Here is a 24,400-nt window from a genome sequence, read left to right on the forward strand (position 1 = left end):
GTCGTGCTTCAGGGAGAGCAGGGTGCTGTACAGCCAGTCGATAAGCCCAAGCACAGGGGCAGGCAGGATGCGGGCACGGTTGAACAGCCTCTCTGGGCTCTCAAGTGCTGTTTGCTCTTAAAAACAGTTGACCGCGGGTCTCAACCTGCAGCCCCTGTGCCATGCACCCTTAAGCACTGAGGCACGTCTGCACTGAAGGCCAGGTTGTGGGCTGAAGGGGTTTGATGCTTTATTCCACGCCCACTGGTTGTTTTTTTTGTTTTTTTTTTTTTACAGGTACCTCTTGGTTGTCCAAAAATAACAGCCTCTCCTAAAGATATAACCGAGCGTGTTTTGGAAAGAAGGACTGTCGGGTTGACAGGAAATGAAGGGGAGTGTTCAAGCTCCCCAGAAGCAACCGCCTTTGAGCGGATTGGGAGCTATTGCTCTGGGGCCGTGGGTCTGCGTACTTCCCTCTCCATAGCAGCAGTGCAGGAGCAGTCTCCTACCCCACCACTCACAGCCTCACCTTTAGGCTGGGGCGGCAGGATTGCATCAGGCAGCTGATTTACTGTAAAATTAATCCTCTTCCCCTACTTTTTTCTTTTCTAACAGGATTAAGGAGGGAGTGTTTTAAAGTTTAATCAGTTAGCTCATTTGCTGTGCTGCGTCTCTCCTCCAAAGCATTGTTCTGGCAGAAATGAGGACCTTGGAGTGGGAATGAGTGATACCTGCTTAAGTTTGTTCTGCTGCAGAGAAGGTTATGTGTAATATAACTCGGTTATATTCGCTTCAAGAGGAGCCGCTCAAAATAGGGCGACGTTGTTGGCCTCCGACGGGTGGTATGCGAACACCAGGCAGTTTCCCTTCCCTTGGGACTGCCCTGCACCAGAGGTGCTAGCAGATCTTTCACATCAAATTATGTTACTGGACAGCAGAATGAAGCTGAACTCATTCTTGTCTTTAGCAATTGTCTTAATCTATCGGGAAGACGCTGCTAAGGGGACGGAGGGTCCCCATGCCTAAGGCTACAGGTCCTTGCCTTGAGTCATTTCTAATCCTTTCCTGGCTGAGAACTGCCGCCATCATCTCTTGATGCTGCAGCTGTGTGGCTGCAAGTGCTGACAGGAGGCAAACGGAGTTGACGCATGGCCTGGCAGTGGGAGGAGGTACTGTGGCCAAGAGCCTCTTTCAGCTGAGGCAAGCAGTGACAAGTTAATCTCAGTTACCTTCTCAGACCACATGCTAAATTCTCTGTTGACTCCTGAAATTGCCGTCCCAGTGTGTGTGCACATTTGTACATTTTGTTTCTTCAGATAGAAAAGGATTGCTGATCCTGGCTACTTGGATCCATTTTTCTCAGTTGCCATTGTTAAGGTAATTAAATGATTATATAAAACAAAACAAAAAACCCTTAAAAATCTTTGCTTTCTGCTGCTACTTATGCTCTTGGTTTTGATTATTTTATAGCATATCTAATTCTTTTTGCTGGATTAAATGTCATTTCACATAAGAGCGAAAAGAAAGGCTTGAAATAATGACCATTAACATGTAAAGCACTAGTCAGTATAGCATGACATAAGGCTAGGAGGGCTGAGATTTAGTCTTTCATTATGCAAGGAAAGACATTAAAATACAAAATCCCTTATTTCAGGGGCTCTGGTAGGGAAACACTAAAAAGCAATTATGCAGAAAGTTCAGCCCTGAAATACATTAGCGCTCATCAGTATGCATCACACAAAACAAACGAGGCCTTTTGCTGGGAGGTGCCACATCCTCCTAGCTGCTGTGGCCTTGAGTGAGAGCTAAGGGCACAGACCTTCTGGCATGATCAGCCCCAAAGTGTCTGTATTTTCCTGGTGGATGAGGCCAAAAATTGAAGTCAAAGACACTGCAGTGAAGGTCCGGGTATGCCGAATAAGCCCTTGCACCTCATGTCAGGCTTGGCACATCAGTAGCATTCTTAAGAGCCCTGCATGTTATGGGATATGATGCTCCCTGACAGAAGGGGAATAAATGCTATGTTGGGAAGACATGGTGGCAGTACAACTAGAGCCAGATGTACATGTGTAGACCTTGCTGTGGTCCCATGTGAACTCTGTCGCTGAAGACTCAAGAGGCAACTTATAGCTTTGGGGGTTAGGATTTTTTTGAGGGGTGGATCCTGTTTGATTGAGAAGGGAGTGCTCCAGTCATCTAGGAATCTTCCAGCATGCTTCTGAGCGGCAGGGCTGGCAACGGCTCTGTTTCACCCTGGATTTTGCTGTCTTCACACGTTAGGTGTGCTCTGTATGTACTGCGTCGGGGTTCCCTGCGGGCCGAGGCAAACGTTGGGTATGTCTACCTGTCTACCTCCTGCCTTCATGAGAAAGGAGCATAGCCAGGAACTGAGGAGTTGTTCCAAAAGATGGTGGATCGCTAGAGGATTTCTTTCACTTGTGCATAGATCTTCTTTACAGCCTTGGGGAACTTTCAGGTCACACGAAGCAGGAACCTTTGGTGCTTGAGACATCTTAGGAGTTAGGCAGCTCCTGCAGCGCATTCCAGCTGGATCACTGTTTTGGACTCACAAGCCAAAATTCCCCTGTTGTCTCTCTTGTAGTTGCTGAAGTTGACTCTGCATCTAGCCCATGGGTACCTAAGCCATAATGTAGTTTTTCTCCCCTTTACTTTGAAACTTCTTGCTGAAGCTGCTTTGCTCTGTGCCTGCGGGTGCATGGGATCAGAGGGAGCAGGTGAGAAGCAGAGCAGCTGTACGTCCTAGTTGTCAATACACTAAACTGAGCAGGGAGTCGCCTTGCCTGATTTCCTGCTCCCAGGAATCTTGTGCTCTTGGCTATATTCGCCACACTCAGCATACAGGATTTTTGGATCACCCACGAGTGTGGGCAGGGCCAAAGCAAGGAGTGTTTCGATTTGAAATGATCTTAAGTGTTACTTCTCAAGTTTTCTCTGTGTATCTCTCTTCCAAGCACTGGGAGGCACCAGTGTACAAGCTAATGCTGTTCTCCCAGGCTGGGAGGGAAGCCAAGCAGCTGACTCAGGGAACCTGCCAATTCTTCTACCTGCTTGTGCGAATGCTACAGTTTTCCCAGCAGATTTTGCTATGAGATTCATGAAACTGAGATAAAACAACCTGGAGACAGTAGGAGGATCACTTCAGGGTTGCAAATCCACTTACCTAGCTAGGCTGGAACTGACTTGTCAAAAGTAAAGTTAACGCAGCTTCTTTTTGCCTTGCCGGTCTTTTGAATGAGCAAAGCATGATTCTTTGTGCTAAATATTGACTCTCCTGTTCTGAGCACTGGGGCTTTGTTCACAGCCTGAAGGATTCAGGAAGGGAATAGAGGGTTTCTGAGAAATGAAACCAGTGGTTTAATTAGCAAGAAGTCTGGAGGCATACATGCATCCATTTCTGTTACTTAATCCATTTGCAATGACTGCTTGAAAAGCTAAGTCAGACAGAAAGGGATTTGAGGCAAAACCTTGTTTCTGAAGCTTTGCGAATAAATTGTCAAGCTGTGATCCTCCCCTTTTCTGCAAGGAAGTGCTGCCTAGAGTGATGATGGGTCAGGCAATTGCAGGGACATTGCTCCTGCCTTGACAGGGGTGGGGGTTACCACCGAAATAGCTTGAGTTCCCTGTGGGAATAATTCGCTTTAAAAATTACTCTTGGGGAGGCTACCTGGGAGCCAGGAATACTGGCCACATAGTGATCAAATGCAACCAGCGATCTTCTGACTGCTGCCTCGTTTTTGGGATTGCCATTGAGGGGTTAGTGCTATCACTGAGCAGACTTGGTACTGGTATGAGAGCCGAGTCGGGGTGGCAGCAAGGAGCTATGCTTCGGTAATAACACTGTTGAAAGGCCCTGACTGAGCTGTGAGTCCCTGGGGCCAGGCTCCGTATGAGCTCCCCATGATTGAGTGCTCTGTACTAAGGATGTAATGATCTTGAGAGATAAATAGACACCTCCACTTTCCCAGAAGAGAACTGAAATACAAAGGGATTGGTGACCTGTCCTGATACCCACTGGAGTGGATCAGAGAGAGCTTTTGAACCGAACTGCTGATTTAGTGACTTAACAAGACCATTTGCCTCCGTGACACGGCTCGAAGACCTCCCAGCTCTAAAACAGTACAAACCAGATTTACCAACTGATGTCTAAACAAAAGCTCAGCCTCTGGAAAGGCATTCAATGCGAACTGAAATGAATACCACCACCTCTCAAAGGCGTCTCGGAGAAGCGTGCTTTCTACTCCCTGGAACAGATACCTCAGGCCTTTGGAAGAGTAAGTTAACTGGAGGGCTGTCACCTTTCCTCAACAAACCTCACCTTTGTTGCTGTTTGGAAATGAGATGCTTGATCGTCAGAGGCTGCCTTTAACCTCTTCTGCATTGGCTTCACCGCATCACTTTGACATTAGCTCTAGCAGTGGAAATCCTCTCTTGTCCCCGGCCCTTTTTCTCCTCAGCTTCACAGCTGTGATTTGTATAATGTCACTTGCAGATGATCTAGAGAGAAAACGGGAGGTGGATGCACAGCCAGGAGGCCTGGACTTGTACAAGGAAGAGTTTAGTTTAAGGATGAAGGAGTGAGGGAAAATACTTCAGCCTTGTACTGCTACGTCTTAAAGTTCAACAATTCTGGCCCACAAGCGTGGAGGGTGGGGTAAAACCCATCTGGCCCATAATGCTCTGAAGTCTTTTCACGCTCCTCTGACAGTGCAGATGGGTATTAAGGCAGGAGTGAATGTTTCGCAGCTCAGTCAAGTCTTACCCCTTTGCAGTGCCCATGCCGTCTGAGATCTGACCAGGGCTGAATAGAGTGGAAAGGTTATGCCACATATTTTTTTCTGATTTGCCCCCCTTTATAAACCTTTTTTTTTTTTTTTGGTAGGGGCAGGACATTGTCATCTCATGATAGGTGTGCAATTCAGCTCCTGCTCTGCCCACTTGCCACCTCGAATGTCCTTCCCATATTGCATCTTTGTGAAGCTGATTATTTCTACTCAATTTAAGTGTTTTATGCTTTATTCAATTTTGCACATTCCTTATGGAAAGGCATCTTGTTTATGTCAGGCCTTTCCTCCAGTTTGTCATGGTCGCGTATCATTCTCCCACATGCAATACTTTGTGTTCGACAGATGTAACACAGATAGTGTATATAGCACCATTGTTGCCTTATTTATGGTTCAAGGGTTTTGTGTACTTGCTTTCAACGGCTGCAAATTGAAGGCTGCATTGAAAACTTGCACTGTGGGATCGATGTGGGTTTGGTAATGTTACTGTCTAACTGCAATTTGGTAGGTTCCCCTCTGTGTCTTAAAATCTGGCAAATAATTGCAGATGGGATGAAATCCGAGGCTGTTTCTCCACTGAGTCTTCTGTGATCTTAATGAATGCACCCAAGCCCAGGAGTTTGGCTGCATTTCCCAGTGTTTATAGCTCCTCTAGGTCTTTGCACCAGAAAGTGAGCGCTCTCGTTATCTTTCGGTTTCTCTCCCCAGATGGTTACACGGAACAGATGTGGCCTTGCAGCTTTAAAAGGATTTTACTGAGAGAGAATTAGGACTTAAATTCCAAAGTCCAAGTCAGTATTGCTTTGAGGTAACTATATTTAAAAATCCATCAATATGTTTCCACAAAACAAAGTAATACTTTGTCTACCGTCTCTGCTCAGCTATTAAAGTGCTGTGAAGCACATCTCCAGAATCAGCTGTGCTATTTTTCCAGAAGATTAGCATAGTATTTGGAGGGGCTCGGATTTGAAGCTGTTCACAGGCGTCACAGCGATGTCCTTGTATATGTCCTTGTATGACACCTTCCCGCTTAGTAGTTCAGCGATCATGGACACATGAATCATTTGTTCCTTAAAACTCAACAGCTTCTTATCCAGAAGGGTACTATTTGGGATCACAGGATCACAGGGCAGTTCAGGTTGGAAGGGACCCCAGGAGGTCACTAGTCCAATGTCCTGATCACACCTGGGTCAGCTATGAGGTCAGACCAGATTGCTCAGGATTTTGTTCAGCTGAGTCTTGAAAACCTCCATGGATGGACAGAGACTGTAAACCTCTCTGGGCAGCCTACTCCACTACTTGACTGTCTTCAAGGGGGAAAAAGAATTTCATTGTATCCAGTCAAAATCCCTCTTGTTTAAACTTTTTTGCCCATTATCTTTTGTCAAAGGCAACTTTTGATTCAGTGCTGAAATGAAGTTCTATATGTGTATGTTTTCTCTCCACAAAGCACATAATTAACGGTTTAGACCCTACCAGATTTGGAAATAGTAACTCTTAGAGGATGGGGTAAGATCGCATGCCCATCAGTACTGGCTGGAAAATGACTAGATGAGTAGCTGCCAGCTGGAAAGGACCTGGGGGTTACAGTGGATGCCAGGTTGAGTGTAAGCCAACGGTGCCATCTCGTTGTGAGTAAGACAAACCGTGTACTGGGCTACGTTAGTGTGGACAGAAGGAAGTTCTTCTACTTGTTGCTGGTATGATTGCACCTAAAATGCAGAGCCCACTTAGGGCTCTCCAGTTCGAAAGGAATGTGGAGAAACTGAAGAGGATTCAGTGAAAGGATATCAGGACGGTCAAAGGCAAAAGCATATGATCCACAAGGAAAGGCTCAGGGAGCTGAGCTTGTTTAGTCTTGAGACTAAGAGCCTAAAGGACCAACTGATACGGCCTACAACTACCTTCAGGGGAATTACAAAGATGATGGATCCAAACTCTTCTTGTTAGTGGCAGGTGGTATAACAAGGAGCAACAGGCACAAGTTGCAACTTGGACGTTCAAACTGGACATTAGGTAAGAATCCTGCTAGGATGGTAGTGCATAGGTTGTGGTTTCTCCATCCCTGAAGGCTGTTACAGCTTGGCTAGACAAAGCCATAAGTGACATGAGCTAGTGTTGATATTAGTCCTGCTTCAAGCAGAAAGTTGGACTAGATATCCTCTAGATGTCCCCTCCAACCAACATTTTCCTATTGTATGATTCTGGGACATACTGTGGTTTAGGATTCTGCTTCTTCACAGCAATTGGCTCATGAATTAACAGAATATTAAAAATATCCCAACCAACAACCCTCAATCAAATTGACTCTCCTGAAGGCTCCCTCGCTCTAAATTGAACGTTAACATCATTTGGAAAGAGCAGGAAGGCTTCACAAAGTAATTTGAACATGCTCACTGTTACCGTTTAACATGTGTATCACCTGGCTTTCCTGTGGTTATGAAATACATGACCTTACACATGCAAAGCGGTCAGCATTACAGCAACAGGGAGCAAATTAACCTTGTGTTGCAATGATGCTGACTTGCAGCACATCACATTTGAGACTTACGAATGTAATTTGGGGGGACTGCTTTTGTTTTCATGAGCTTGCTTCCTATTTAGAAAGGAGACCATAGGGCCTGCTGTTAATGAAGCAGCGTACTTACACATGGATTGTTATTTAAAGTTGCCTCGACTACTTTAACAGAAGACAACATCTTTCTGGGCATTATCGCTACATCATTTTTCCAGGTATCAGGAAGCTGACTTTATGAACCTGCAATATGGGTGTTTGTAATATGTTTCTGGGAATGTCAAAATAACAAGGCTGCACCAGTGTCTTCCTCAGTTGGGATTCAGGTTTTGTTTTGACTTATGCCTGGGAGAAATATGTTGTTATTCCTAAGCCCTAAGGCAACTATTTTTCTGCGCCGTCTGAGATGCATCAGCCTCCAAAGAAATTAATGTGCTTTGTACAAGAGACCTACTTCACTGTGTGGCCATGTAAGGGTATGACATGTACCTGGGAACACTGGATATTATTAGCCTTTCCCTCATCCTTATTGTTAGTAACTTCTACTCTCTAGAGGACTACTGGGCACTTTTAATCTTTAATCGTGGCAGGCAAAAAAGATGCTCAGTTATCTTGAAAAGAGGTGGCCCATGTTTGAGGAACAGGCACCTTGTTGCTATGTCTCAGTTTCATTGTGAGACTTGTCATTTAGGACATCTTATTCTCAAAGCACCAGCTCCTCAAGGCAGGCGATAGAGTGAAAGCCTCATCCTTCTGTGATACTGATTCTATAAATTCCCTTCACTGCAGGGAACAGCATTAAAATATCACTTGGATCAATGTCAGAGGCTCTAAAACCAGCGGCCAAGAAAATTCAGGTATTTATGCCATGATTCTCGGAGAAGGCCCGACAGGTGATTGTTGAATGTCTGGGGATGGCAGCACTCATCCGTTTGGTGCAGCTCTGATTGCCAGACCTTTGCGGCCTGCTCCAGTGTGACAAATCACACCTCTGGCTTTCACGAGCTGCCTTACATCACAGCACTACATAGAAATGCACTTTCTGGAAAGCAAGAGGAAAATCTAAGATGGTCCTCTCCTCCATGCCTTGCATTAGCGCTTTTTCTGAGACGCGTGCTCCTGGCTATGCAGGCGTGGACATAACTGAGTAGCTGCCATCGCTGTCTACCCACTGTATGCTTGTACAGCCCTGTGTCACCACCAGCAACTGCTGCTTCATCACAGTAACACTGACACCATACAACTGTGTGATTTCAGGTTATTCTTTAAACTCCACTGTTTCCCAGCTCATGCTCGGACTTGTTAGTCTTGCTGTCATGCTGGGTCATTCTTGACAAGCCTCTATGTAGATTTTCCTGTCTTTTCATTGCCCTATGAGTTGAGTGAGCCAAATTATGATAGCAATGAGGTCTTGCTTTGAACCCCTCTGGTCATTTGGAAGCTCAGTTAATTGTTTCTGATTGCTAACACATTACTGAGCTGACCTGAAAGCAGGGAAAGATGCTCATTAGAGGGGGGACTGACCAACATGGGACAATCTGTCAATCATAACATGCCTGCACTGTTGAACTTAGGCAAATCTTCGTTCTTTCGCACTGTTCCCTGTGATGGATATTTGAGAATGTCAGGGCCAAGCAAAATATTTTTGCTGGATATTTCATTCAGCAAGAAAACAACAAAAAAAAAAAGGGAGATTTTCAAACATGAATTGAATTCGTTCTGTTGTTTTGGTCACAAACTTAAAAATTTCCAAAGCTTTTTTTTTTAACATGAAATGTTGCAATTTTTATTCTAAACAAAACCTCACTTTACTGTTGGCTACAATCCCACTAAAGGTCGAAAGGAAAACATCCTGAAAATGAAACATTTTGTTCTACTCTACAGCCTTTGGCCTGGAAGGCCTAGAGACAGTAGGAGTAAGTCATAATTGAAGAGTCTGATCACACAGGGTTTTAAAGACAGGGTAGTGCCTGGTCTCAGCACCAGTTTTGACAATCTCAGGGAGTTAAAATTCAAGGTTCAGCCTTGCCTGGACCCCATTGTCTTTTGAGGACTGGCTTAAGAATTGAAATTGTTAATATAGTAGTGGATGCAAATGAGTTGATCCACTGCTGGCTGGTTAGCTGAACAGTGTCCCAAATCCACTGACGTACTGAGTAATTACAGGCCTCTGCTGTTAATCGTGAGACCTGCTGCTTCAGATACTCCTGGGTGTCTGAGACATGCAAGTGAGGCAGACCGATATGACAGAGGATTTACAGGAGAACTATGCTCTTCTGGAGGATGAGTGGATAACCCATAGCATCTAAAATGACTCTAGGTGCCTCTGGGCATGTGAATCCTGCCCTAGTTCTCCACTGGCTGTGGAGGTAGATTAGACTCTTAATTGCTTTTAGCTCCTTTTTCTTTGGTCCCTGTTACTATTAAACATGTATGCAGTAGGCACTGCATGCCAAATCTAAAGTCTTTAAATCTCCTGGAGTTAAAAAAGTGGAAGGTTTTTTTTTTTTTTTTTTTTTTTTTTAATGTGAGTTGGTTACCAACCCTCCAGGAATCAGTCTCAGAAGCTTCTCTGGGAACTACCATCTGAAAACACAGCACCCTGGTCCCTCAGAATCCCTTGCACTTTGAATGCAAGGACTTCTTTCCCATTAGAGTCCACTCTGTTTATGCATATTGAGAACTGTCTTGGTCTGGTGGGACTGATTTTCTAGCTAGCAGAGTATTGTTTGGTGTTTATAATGGAATGAGCACTAACCTGTAGCGTGACAGAGGCAGATCCTTAGGTTATCATCATCTCTGATGGTTATAGCACCATTGTGGGGCACAACATCTATGGCTGAAGTTTTGCAATAAAGAAATAAATGCATACATACATACATACATTTTTTTTTTGCAAGGCTGTTATCTATCCAGACTCTGTGGCAACAGAGATCACGTTAATACCAAAGATTCTTAGATTGTGGGTTTATTTCCACTTTGGCTCACACAGACACATCTGAAGCAGGGTGTAATCTGACTAGCTTAGAGTGCTGTGGTGGCAAGGAACTGCAGGCAGTTGCATGATCTTCTTGAATATTTGGGAGTTAAGGTCATGCTGAACCCTATAATGATTTCTATACCCATATTCTACACAAACTGGTTGAGAAGCAGCTTTGCAGAAAAAGATCTGTTCATGCTGGTGGACAGCAAGCTGGAACATAAATCAGTAATGAGCCCTTGCAGTGATGAAGGCCAGCAACATCCTGGACTGTATCAGCAAGGGTGTGGCCAGCAGCTCAAGGGAAAAGGTAATTCCCCTCACGCTGGCATTCATGAAACTGCATTTGAAGTGCTGCATTCAGTTTTGGAGCCCCTGGAACAAGAAGGACATTGATGCACTGGAGTGAGTCCAGTGGATGCAGGTTGATTTGGGGGCTGGAGGATGAGCTGAGAGAACTGAGTTTGTTCAACCTGAATAAGAGAAGGCTAAGGGGGATCTAACTGCTATCTTCAACTACCTAATGAGTGGTTACATAGAAGACAAAGCCATATTCTCCTGGGAGATGCCCGGCAAAAGGATGAGACGCATGAGACACAGGTTGCAACAAGGGAAATCCCAATGAGATATAAGAAAATGTTTTTTGCCATGAGAGTGGACAAAACTACAGCAGGGTCCTGGAGAAGTTATGGAATCTCCATCCTTGCAAATACTCAAAGCTTGGCTGGACAAGACCCTGGGCATCTTGGTAAATGTTGAAGTTGGGCCTGCTTTGAGTGGAGTTCCTTCCAAACCATTCTGTGATTCTGACACTAGTTATTTTAAAGCGACTGAAGAGTAGAACTGCTTTGTAACAGAGAGAAGACTCAATATGAGGGGAATAGAGGCGAAAATGGGAGCTGTGATGTGGTGGGTGCAGAGATTTATGTGCTGTTGAAAGACCGAAGAGCTGTCAGGTGTCCCTTTGAATGGCCACTTAGAGGCCTGATTATTATGAATGACTCAATAAAAAGGACCTCAGCTGTGAAACTGTGACACCTTATGAGGTTACAAACAAAGAAAAGTGTGCGAGCCAGGCAAGTCCCATAGATTTTAATTGGCCAGTGTTAGATGCATCAGACTGGAAGCAGCAGTAGCTCTGGTCTCCAGAACATTTCCTTTAAGGATCACTAAGCACTGTTTTATGAGAGCATTTGAGAGCCCAGTGAAGGGTCACAGAGATAAGGTAACTGGTCCCAGGTCCCGTGTGGCCTTTGGCCGGTGGGAGGGTTGGCCCCTGGGATCAGCTGGGGCTTTGTCAGCATCACTAGGGGAGGCCTGAGTAAAAATGGAAGGAAAGCCAGAGCTTGAGGGACACAAAAAGAGAACTTGAGGTCAGGTTCTGAGATGCGTATCACCTGGCATTAGGACCAATTTCAGAGCACCTTTGAGAATGCAGCCCCTTTCTTTAGGTACATAGGTTGGATTTAGGGCCGGATTTCTGAGACTCATCTTACTGAATCCAATTTGCCATGTTTGCTCAGTTTTATCACTTTTCCAATTTGAAGACTTAGATAGTTCCTGGATTGGAGCGAGCAAGCAAAGTCTCAGCGACGAGACCCATAAGGCAAAGAGATGGACAGCCTTTGGCACAGACATGCAGCTTAAAGGCCCTAGATTCAATTCTACTTCTCTAAAAATTCCCTGTATGATTCTAGTCAGGCCACTTTGGGCTGTGCTGAGACTGCGTCAGGTGGGCACTGAAGTCAGTTGTCATGACTAGCAGCGTGTCTGAGTTCAAGGGAGTGAATTAGACCATCCGCTCTCCAGATCTGCCAGGCTCAAGCCCCCTTGAAACCTTTGGACAGAGGCAGGTCTGACACCAACCTGCGGCACATGTGGCACATGTGCAGAATACAAGGAGCTCTTCTTTTCTCTGTTCTTGATTCCTTCTGCATGAAACAGTTGCAAACGTTTTCTTGGGAATATTTTCTGTCAAAGAAAAATTCAATGGGAATGTGCCTATTCTGATGAAATTTCATTAAAAAACCCTGAACAGAGCATTTTGACTCCACTTTGAAACGTTTTCCTCTCTCCTAGTTTGTCAGTCAAATAAAATAGGAATTCAAGTATTGATAAAACTTTCAGTTTTATTGGTGTGGGAACAGGCGAGTGAGCCCAAATAGAACTTATTTCAAACAAAAAAAAAAACCCTTTACTTTTTTGCTTCTGTTGTAGAAATACTTTCTTGGGCACATTTAAAAAAAATAAATAATCAGGTCTCCATGCAGGTATTTTTTCTCTTATCCTTTGTTTCTTCTTTCCTTAAATGCGGGATTTTCAAGAGTGCCTTTGAACTGAACTTGGGTCAATGGCATATTTATTACATGTATCATATTTACTCAAAGAGAGGCCACGTTTTATGATCACAGCCTGCAATCTGCAAGCAACTGATTATAGAAGAGACGGGCATAGTATCAGTGCCCTAATACTTGAGGGCAAAATCCACAACCATTGTGTCAGCTGAGCTTCCAGTCGCTGCTATATTAAAAGGATTGTTACTTCCACAAGCAACCTGCTCCCACGGGGAGAAATGCTACCAGTTGTGGAGTGTGTAGGTGCACTGGGGGAAATTCCGTCTGTAGCTGAAGGAGCTAAATGCTGATTTCCACCAGGTTAGGATCTGAGCAGGAGTTGTCTGTAACCAATAAGAATCAAATTAAACTGAAATTTCTGGAGAAAAGCCTCCTTGTTTAATTTCTTCTCTCTCTTTTTATTGTTTAATATAAAATGTTGTTGGGCTGCATTTGCCACAAGCCTCCCCGGCAGAGGAGCAATTACATTTATTGGAAATGCTTCCTGATCACATATTCATTTGCCAGCTGCTAAAATAAAATGAACTGGGCAAAGTGCCACTGGAGAGTTGGATTCATAAGCTGGAGAAAGCAAATGAAACAACTGCTCAGCGTGCAGTTGCTTTCCCTCTCTGACAATTCATTATCCTCCTGCTCAGCTGATTTAGGAAGTTAAAAGGCAGTCAGACCAGCAGCATCTGATACTTCTGGCATGAGCTTAGCTTTGGGGTTGCCAAATTTACCTTAGCTTGCACTATAAAGGGCACACTAACTACCCTAACTTTATTTCTTACGTGCAATGTAACAAATGATAGCAGTAATGAAAGAGTTTGTTCCTATTTTTTAGTTACTCTCGATCATTCTCATCAGTGCTGAGTTATCACTGGCCCATTTCCATCCTCCCTGTACTGCCTTCTCCCTCCCACTATCGCAGTGTTGGCTTTCAGGACACCACAATCAACATGAAAAATGGCCAACTACGAATCACACATGCAGAAAACTTCCACAGGACATAGGCTTAGCACTGACGTCTTCAAAGCCACTAACCATCCAAAACACACTGAAGAGTGATGACGTATTGCTGAGGCCATATGACCAGTGGAGGTCACCTCAGTCCTTTTCTCAGACACAGCTTGTGGCACATGTGCCTCTGGTCGGTAAAGGACCTTCACTCAAGATCTTGTCTGGGCAAATAGATGCCACCTTCAAAATGAACAGCCTGAATTTCAAACAAGCCTTCATTGCAATGCAAAAGAGAAAGTCCCAGCATCAGTGGGACTTAGCTGTCTACGTGTATGAATATGGCTATGTCTGTGTTTTAGTATAGCAAACTATACCAGAAATTAGGCAGAAAACCATTAGAGAATTATACTCAAAGAAGAACATACCCTGAAAAGTTTCATAGAGTGATCTACAAGCCTTCAAATGGTTCCTCCATCCCTCTTGGCTCGGTTTAGAGACTTCACATGATCTGGTGTAGGTTCAGGAGACTGATGATGGTGAAGAACCAAATGCAAAGCTTATCTTAACATTCCTATGAGCACCCGGAGAAACATGCACAAGAACTGGACTGTCAAAATCCACCAAGTCCTACGCCCTCAGGATGTAGTTCATCCAGTGCACCAACGTACTGCCAGAGACCCTGAGTGAATGAAAACAAACAGCCAGAATGAGCTCAGATGGGCATCATAGTACAGATCAAAACAGTCTGGTGCCAGTGGGAGAATATTTTTCATGGTGTGATCATTCCATCTTTGACCAATCAGCCTTCATCCTCAAGGAAGACCTACAGATCTTTTGAAAAATGAGCCTATCAGCTAAAATATATTAATCTGCTAGATGTGAAAAATAAATAGAGATGTTGAATTCATGGTATATTGCAGTTTTTCCTGTACTCTGCCTCATTTTCTCTTGCAGTGACAGGCAATAAATAAATAATTAATTATACTCCCACCTCTCTCCCTGCCCATCTGATAGGCGCCACACAGGCAAGCGTGGGACTCAGGATGGTGCATCCCCTAGAAGAGGGGTTTGCTCTGGGGTGCTCCCCAAGAGTTTAGGAACCCCGGGTGCACCACGGCCAGAGCCACCGCACTGTGGGGTTGCCGTAGCCCTCCAGTGACCCCGTGAGGGCTGAGCAAACCTAGTCAGCAAAGAAGTGACACTGCAGACTCGCACTGTAAGCATCTAGGTACCTTGGAACAGCTATCATACTGATAGCTGTTGAATGAGCGTACTAATAGCTGCTGAATGTGCCTGTCGATAGCTGTTGAATGTGCGTACTGATAGCTGTTGACTGTACTGCTGAGCGACCGCCTGTTGACCGTCCTGTTGGCATCCATACTGTTATCACCTGTTTTTAGTTCTTTGCTATACTTCTTAGCTTTGTTATACTTGTAGATTGTCTGCTGTTAATGGTTTAGTGTCGCCCAGTGTCCGTCGTATGTGTAGAACCGCTTAGAGCTAATAAATTCTTATATCTGACAAATGATGATCTCTCGAGTTCGGTGCAACTAACCCCGGAATCCGAAAGAATCCCGGACGCCCCTCTGGTGGCGTGTCACGCCATCCCATCAGGCTGTGTCTCAGGAAGGCTGATAAACTTGTTGCCTTGCCTCTGGCTAACAGCCCCCAAGGCGTGCAGGTGTGAACTGTTTGTTTCTTCCAACTTGCCTGAATGTCCAACACAGTTAAACCCTGAGCATTTCCTTTCGTCCTATATTTAGCTTCAATATTTATGTTCTGATTTCAGTCTGAAGAAGAAAGTCTATATTCAAAAATTTCTGTTTTTCTTTCATATATGTTGTTGGTATAATAATAAAAGATATGAGCTCACCTGACAAACACCCGCTCTTTCGCCCTGTTTGATACATGAAGGGAAGGAAATGGAAGGCATATCTCCAAAGGCTAAGGGAGACTTATCGTATTTTAAATTTAAAAGTTGATTGATGGTCTTTTTATCACCTTGCATCTTGGGTGTTCTTTGACAACATGGATGCATTGCTTTCTATCACAACATTTAGTCAATACCTGTCAATTTCAAGATAGCTTAATAGACCCATAAAATCCGCACAAAGGATGATAGTTCATGTCCTACGCAAGCAGTCACTGGAACTGGGCTGATAAGGGCTTGAATTGCATGAAGAGAGCTCAGCATAATTGCTGATTTTCTTCCGCAAAGAGATTTCTACAAAGCATAAAAGCAATGCTTAAACAGAAGCCTGAGTGGTGTGATAAACATCTGAATATTAATGCGGTTCTGATAAAGAGCCAATATTTCTATCTGAGCAGCGTTTTTTTTTTTCTAATTTAAGCACAGTGAGATTCAGTTGCGTAAACATAGATGCCTAATGCCATTAGAGGTGCTGCCAGTCCTGGAGGGACTGTCTTCTAGGTTCTTGGACTTTCTGGCGCATTTGCCAATCCTGTGTGGATATCTCCATGTCCAAATATTTCTCAGTCGTCACTGGATGTCTGTGTTTTGCCAACTGATTTGAGCCTCTTGTGTCAAATCCTTACTTATCCCATTTCTACAGTTTGAGATTTTAAAGATATCATTAAGAGATGATTTCTGCTGAAATCCTAGACCCTCTGTCCTTGGGCAGCGGATGGGGAAATGAGCTGTCTCACTTAAGGTCAGCTGGAACTGACTTTCCTCTTCCGAACAGGACAGAAGGGACGTTTCAAACAACTCCAGGCCTCCACAATGTTATCAAAGTCCTTTATAACCCACTGGCACAGAGGTCTGTTCCTGGTGGCATTTTGCCCGTAGCAAGTGTGCAATGAGATGTTTTGTTGATGCTCAGGCTCAGAGAGGTCAGAGCAGGAATAAGCCTCCACTCCACTTCTGTGGCAAAGCAGGAATCTTCTCTTGCGTTGTTTCCGTTATTTTAGCTAGATTAATTTAAACGTTTGAGGCAATGTTTAAACCTTATTCTTTGGCTACTCAGCTTGTCAGGTCCCTTCTTCGTGACGATTACAGTCTGTATTGTGCATGTAAGTCCGGGAAATCAAATAGCCAGTGAACTCTCATGACTGATGACAACGGCAGCTCCAGTGGTGACAGACTTTCTACCTATTTCTATAAATGGTCGATTTGTTTATTTGCATATCGGAGTCCTTTTTCACAGATTCCTGTGGCGGTCCACATCAGCACTTTCGAGGTGTGTGTTCGTCTTATCTGCGTGGATATCTGCTTTATTACAAGATCAACTGTGGTTTGGACTGTATTTAACAGACTGCTACTGGGTGCCGAGGGAGCCCAGGGTCACTACAGAGACATGGAGGTTTAGTCAGCGGTAACCCACCCTGCGGGGTGTATGAGTACCTACTTGGGAACAATACATTTCCATGCATGCGCACATATGTCTGCAGATGTGTAGGTGTGTCGAGGTACAGAACTATGTATCCGTGAAGGGGTGCGTTTGTGTGAACATGTTGCGCGCATATGTATTTCACACCTGCCTGTGTGTCCCTCCTGGCTTTGCAGGCCCATCATCTCGCAGACCTGACATGGCCAACATAAACTTGCTCCTTCTGCATCCCAGTCAAGAAAATATCTCCAGGTTCATTCACATCTTGACAGTAGCTGGGGATGTGATTGTATTAGGGGAAATTAATTCAACTCTGTCTTTTCTCTTGAGCTGGAGCCAATTTGAAGTCATGCTTATTTGACAAACCCCTCTCTTGAAAGCTGGTTATTTTTCCAGCTTGCTTTGCCATCCTTTCACTTGTCTGTAACTATGAGTAAGTATTAGCTCAAGTCACCTCTAGTTTTCATACATCTAAGTTTAAAATAAAGGGCTGCGTTCTCAGCTGGTATAAACCATTGTCACACTTAAAGTGAAGGGGGCTGCTCTGATTTACACCTCTTGAGGATCTGGTCTGAGGTTTGCTGGTCATGGACTGATTGCTGCTGGGAAGTGTTTACTTGTCTTCTGCATAGTGGTTCCCTTTTTTGACAACCTTACATGTTTCAGGACCATTAAGCTGCAGTAAGTCCGATGTCCAGATGGACAGGGCCAGCTTTGCAGTGTGCTGTGATGGATGAAATCTCTTGGTGGAGACTTTCCCATCCCTGGCAGCTCAGCATTGAAGAGAGGCAGAAGCGGTGCAGCCGCTTTTCATTGCTGAGAGACTGCACATCCTGAGCAGATTGGCTGTGACATGTTATCTCTAGCCAGGGATTCCTGTAACTTCATTTCCTCCCGTTGATTTGGGTACCCTGATGTTCTGGAGCATAACATTGCTTCTAGGGATCTTTCCCTCTGCAAGGCCAGGGGATGCTCCAGGGTTGCTGACAGGAAGTTAGGTAGCTGGGTATGTCTTTTTTTCCTTTCTCCATCATCCATCCTAGTCATGTGTGCTCTGACTAGGAGAACCCACCTGTGTTGCGTGGGAGCGGGGTTTTGCTTTCTTTTGCCTATTAAGTCCTTGGCTTTTCTTTGCAGGCTAACAAGAAACTTCACATTCAGGCTCCGGCTGAAGTAAACCCCACACGTCATGAGAACTTTGTTTGTTTCCTTATTGGGTCTACTGCCCTGTGCTTGCTTCCCTTAGAACCATGGCCAAAACTTGTGTGGATTTCCCAGGATATCTCCTGCTTTGCACCCCATGAGCTCATGGAACATTTCCCCTAATCAAAGACAAACTCAGTTTGTTCCTGTGCCAAGCTGAGCAACTGCAAAGCTACCTGTAAAAGGCACTTATATATGATGATGTTCTCTTTTCTCATAACCAGTGCTGAGGTCAATATGTTTATGACAGGTGTGGATGGAAGGGCAAGATGCCACCTGGAGCCTAACCCAACTATATTGTCTGTTTGAGATAATAACGATATTACAGAGCAGATAGGTCTGCTCAAACATCTTTCTGACGGCAGGAAAAAGTGGAAAAAATGGTCTCACATCCTTCATGTCCTTGTGTTAGTCTCATCCTCAAATTCTGTTTGTCTGTGCAGCTCCGCCAGACTTTGACTTCCGCTGAGAAACTCAGAAAAGCTGTTAGTTAATGCTGACTGGCCATCAGTGATGAGAGAATCCGTTGGTCAACAGATACAGAACTTCAAACAGGGGTTTATTAAAGGAAGCAACAAATTACAAAAAAACAGTCTTTCCTGGCTTGTACAGATACATCAGTCCCAGCTAGTGGCTAATGCTGTAACTGTCATTTTGCATTGCTCTGGATGGAAGGACGTCTCTTCTGCAACAGAAGAGGTTCAAACAGCATTTCACTTTTTCTCAAATCACTGAGTGCAAAAATGTAACTTGCTCGAAATACAGGGCCTTCACACAAGCATTTCAAAGAAACTGATAAGCATCCATCCTCTTGGTGAGATCAGAAGCTGGGCTGATGCTGCCCGGGTCCACTGGGATTTGCTGAATGGTGGCTCTTTCATTCAGCTGGTCTCCTATTTTATATATTTGGAAATTTTTATTCAGTCTGTCAGGATGGTCTAAAACCAATCCAGACCAATCATGTGGTTTGACCTTCATAAAAGAAGGTATTTCTTTATGTGTTTTCTATTACTGATGCTGTTGGGCCTTGCCTTTGGCTTTATTTTGCTAGAGTCAAGTTGTCATTTTATATGTCAAGTCGTTTATCAGAGGCAGCTACACTCCTGGTTTAAATGGAAGGACGGGACAACATAGGACTGCTTGCCATGCCATCAATGGTCCCAAGCAAAAGTAGCAAGATGAGATAAAGCTTCCTTGCCTTTGGCCTGCTAAGTCTGCACCTACTTGTAGTAAATGTAATTTCTGCCCATAACCCTCCGCGTACAAGAAAGGAGGTGATGTGTCTTGTTTCCTCTTTGCTTATCGGAAAAATTCTTTCTGACAGGAGTTTCCTAGAATGTGAATTTGTATAGGTGTAGTTCTAGAAATCCCCCTCAGAGCTGATGAAAGGCTGTATCTGAAAAGCTGACAAGCCCTTGCATTTAAGGGCTGTATCACATGACACAAAACTGGCTAACCCAGCAGTAAATCATTCCCTTCTGATCCCTCAGGTGTATAGATATAGAAGGATGACTGAAATACCCCCAGATTCTCCCCGATTTGTGACATAATTCTTTGTGATAGCTCAAGTAAAAAGTATTTGGTGTTTGAAACCTGTGAAAGGTGTGTGTCTCTGTCTATCCCTGCAGAAGTGAATCGTGCATCCAGGGGACTCACAAAGTTAGATCAACAGATACTTAAGGTACTGAGGAGACAAGGGAAGGTCCTGTGAATGAGGTCAAAGCAGATAAAGGCCAGTTTTTGAGAGCTGGCGGAAGTAAGAGTGTCAGAGCACTGTATTACGTCTTGTCATATGGGAGAAATGGACTTGTTCAGCGTCAGTGGGAAAAAGCTGAAGGGATGTTAACAGTCTTCCAGAAGGTAATAGGGAGCTGTAAAAGTGAAGGGAATAAAGTCTTTTCCATATCCAAGGGGGAAAGGATAGAAGTAATGGGCTTAAACTACAACAGGGGAGGTTTAGTTAAATGTTAGGAAAAGCTTTCTGATGGTGAGAGTGGTTCAAAACGTGAAGGGATTTTGGGGAAGAGCTTCCATCCCTGGGGGTCTTTAGGAGGAGGTTAGAAATGCATTATCAGGATGATTCAGGTAGAACTAATGAAGCCTTGAGGCAGAAAGTGGACAAGTGACTTCCTGATCTCCCTTCCAGTCATGTTTTTAGTGGTTTCTCCAGTGCTCCGGGCACTGAGTACATCTGTGTCTGAACATCATTGAGTCTTGCACCCGTCCTTCCCTGCTAACATCAAAGACAGTTAAAAACAGCCCAAGGGAAGGCAAGCCATTAGGAAAGGGTGATCAAAGCAGCAGCAGAGCCAGCACCACCTCCCTCCTGCTCCCTGGAGTGTCTTTCTGCCGGGAGCTGCTTTTTGGCTTGAGGCCCTGTGTTACTTTAAGGAAAAAGCGGCTCAAGTCAGACACTGTAATCCAAGTCTTACCCCTCTGGTCAGAGCAGAGGAGCCTAGGAAAGAGGAAGTCTAGTGTGATCAGCTGGCGCTTGGCCCCTGGGATTGAATTCTTCTCCTCTCCTCATGCTATGAATCTGGGACAGAGTAAAAACTCTCATAACCAAAAAGTGTTCTGTACATTTTCCAGTAGGGATGAAACCTCCTCCTGCTTGATGCTGAGCAAGGCTTTTGTTCTGCTGATATCAGCATTAGCCTATTCAGTTATTTCTTCATGGAGAGAAACCATGGTGAAGGGGAGAGAAGCAGAGAGAAATCCTGTTTCTGAGAGGCATGTAAAAGAAGGTGAATTAAAAAAAAATAAAAAATCTGTGCTTAATTCCTTACTCTGCTATAGATTTCCTGGGGTATATCCACAAGTTGCTTAGCCTCATCTTGCCTTGGCAGCTGTAGAAGTGTTTTTATAGACTCACAGACCATTATAAAGGTACAATTGTTAAAGGAACTCGGACACTAGACAGGCAGGTACCATCACTCAGTGAACAGTGATATTGTAATCTATCTCATGCTGTTGGTTGGACATCTTCCAGAATAAAATTCATCTAGCACTGAATATCTCTTTAGGCTTGGAGAAAAGTGTTGAATAAAGTCCTTTCTGTGTAACTTCCCTTTTCTTAATGTTACTCAGCTGCACAAGAATCCTAGGTTTCTCACATCCTCTTATTTGCTATTCACATCCCCTTCAGTCACATTCTTTGCTTCATCATTGGTAAGAGCCTGCTAGTGGACAGAGAAGACCTGATAGATAAGGATGACCAGAAAGGGCTTCATAGCACCCTGTCTATTTTTCTTAAGTAGACTGTCAATGAGGCATTGAACTATCTCAAGCTGGGACCTGCCATATACATTAGTTTTCTGAGTCTGGCCTTTTTCTTCATCAGAAATGTTGCTAGATGGAATGGGAAGACTTTGGACATTTGCCAAAAATCTCTGGCCATCCGGTAGAAATGACTAGGAGGCACAGAGTCGCATAATAGGTGAAGCTGGAAAGGCTCTTTGGAAGTCTCTAGTACAACCCCCCTGCTCATACCAGGGTCAATGACAGTAGGCATTGTCCAGTTGGGTTTTGAATGTCTCCAAGGATAGAGACTCCACAAACTCCCTGGGCAACTTGTTGCAGTGTTGGTGATCCTCACTGTAAAAATTTTTTTTCTTTTCTTCAAATGGAAATTCCTGTGTTTCAGTTTGTGCTCATTGTCTCATGTCCTGTCGCTGGGTGCCACTGAGAAAGGTCTGGCTCTGTCTTCTTTACACCCTCATATCCCCACATGAACAAGATTCTCCCCTGAGCTTTCTGTTCTTGAAGCTAAACAGTTCCAGCTCTCTCAGCAGAGGACTAATCTTTCTTAACATGTGAAAATTAGACCTCAAGTCTAAACCACATCACCCCAGGCTCCTTTTACACGCCACGGAGAAAAACAAACTCCACTGATACATTCTTCAGCTCCCATATCCTGCAAATCTAGGGTGTAATTCAGTTGCCTGTGCATGTCTGCCAGGTACCATTTGGGATATCCTGGTATATCTAAGACATTTACATTGCACTGGCAGATATGGCACAGGATTTACAAGAGACCAACATCCTGAAATGGCAGCCGGAGGCCAGGTGGGATATCCTAGAGTCACACATGGCTTTACACCTGAGTGGAGGCAACTGATTCCACTTTCCATTTGGCTGATGATGACACCTTTATTTGGATGTGCACATGTAGGTGTCCGCAGGTGAGCTAGAGGCAGGAGTCAGCTGTTACACAATGGCAATCGGAGCCATTTGAGAGAGATGCCCTTGGGCTGGCCTTCAGCTGTTTGTCTGGTTGGGCAAGAAATCCTGAGAAAAAGCATGGCAACTCTGTTATCGAGCCAGGTTAGAGTTGACCTCTGAATCCAATCCTAAATGTCAGAAGGGTTTTTCAGGTGTATGAAGACAGTAGCATTAGAAACAGGGAAGATGAAAATGCTGGATATGGGAACTGAGTTTCTGCATGGAAAAGTATTATCCAGTTTTATTACTTGGGCCTGAAGACCTTGTGCTCCAGCAAGGGTTTTATCTCTTGACATTAACAGGAGTATCTATCAACAGCCTTCTTGATAATGAAGAGTCCCTTTGCTCCCTCAGAAATGGATGAGAAGGAGCAGGAAGGAAGCTTCAGAGGAACATCTTCTACGTGTCTACTGACACTGGATTTGGGAAAACACAGCCTGCCCTAGGGATCAAGGTTCAGGAGATTTAGAGGGAGGGGATAGTAACGTGTACTCAGCTGGACTTCATATGTAGGGCTAGCTTTACTGTGGGCAGATGGAGACTCTTAAGGCTGGCCTACTTAAGGATCTTCTTGCCATTATGATCTCCTTGTAGAGAATAGAATTGGCAGAAAAAATCTTTGCCTCATCCAACTCAACAGTAGTTTTTCATCACCAAAGCTGTGTAGCTGGGTGGCTTGGGAGTTTGCTGAACTCCAGAAACCTCCAGCCACAGCAGCCTCTTGCGGAGCTTTGCAGGTAGCTAAAAATCAGAACAGCTCTACAAAATGGCTTGCATTATGCCAGAAGCTGCACCAAGCAACTTTTGGTATCAAAAATCAGCATTTACACTATGACATTACAGAGCTGAGCCCGAGAATCACAGTTACTGAGGTCACTGATGATCCAGAAGGTATATGGGCTGCCCTATATTTTCACTATCAGTTCTGTCTGTACAAAGTGAACGTAAAAGTGTCTACTGTCATTGTGCTGGTACCTTCTCTTCTCTTTGCTCTGTGGCAGGGGAGAACCAGGCTGGTTTTTATTTGACTAAAGTGAATGAGTTGCTTGTTTTTCTTTTGCATTCCTAACAAGTGAGGAGCAAATACCCATATCAGACATGACTGAACAAGGAAACCGACTCCTTCTCTGCCTGGGAAGTGCAGTGACTTGTGATTTAAACTATCTTTGAATAGGCAACTAGAGCTGTGAAATTAGGTGTTAGGAAAAAGCAAATTTAACCCCATTAATGGGCTGTAGAACAGGCTCCTCTGTCTTTACCAAGCATGATGCAAAGCACCGTAGATATTTTTAATGAATAAGCAAGAGAAAAGTGATCTCACTGAGGATGTAGGGTGGACAGAGTAAATGCAGATGCCTGCCCTTGGAAGAATACCAAATGGAGCGAAATATGCCCCCACACACTGTTCATTTCTTCCTTTCTCTAGTAGCAGCATCAGCCAAGGGATCCTGTAAACAGTATAGGCAGCACGGGAGGGGATTGATGCAAGGTATTAATGGCATTTGTTCCTCCTTTTCACTTTCATCAAGATCTTTCTACAGTCACAACCAACGTCATGAGTTTCAAACAGGAGAAACACACACAGACAAGAAGCCACAGTCACAGGTTTGTGCAGTAGTGGAGATGGGAAGAGAACCTTTGCTAGACTAGTCCTTGGGCTACTTAGCGAGCCACATTTTCCCTACCTGCCTTTGCCCCTAAGGCATATGGCTATTCAAGTCATGAATACATATCGATATTTAAAAATCCTTACACTGTGGCTTCTAGCCTTCGTACAGGATTTCCTAGAAGCTCTGCAACTTTCACACTCCTTTGACCTCAGTATGCAAAAGTGGTGTGAGGCATTTACAATTGCAGTGTACCAGAGCTCTCCAGCAGGTTCTTAGTGGGTTCTGGTGGCCCTGCAGGGAGATGGCACTGGAAATGCCCTGAGTAACATGGGCAGCAGAAGAGAGAGGGTTCCATTCGTATTTGAGTTCAGGTTCCTAGCCTTGTGCCCCACATTCTCCCACTCTGCTACTGTGCCCCGAATTAAGAGCCCTGATTCATCCCCT

This window comes from Struthio camelus, chromosome 2 (assembly GCF_040807025.1).
Source record: "Struthio camelus isolate bStrCam1 chromosome 2, bStrCam1.hap1, whole genome shotgun sequence".
Taxonomy (NCBI): Eukaryota; Metazoa; Chordata; class Aves; order Struthioniformes; family Struthionidae; genus Struthio; species Struthio camelus.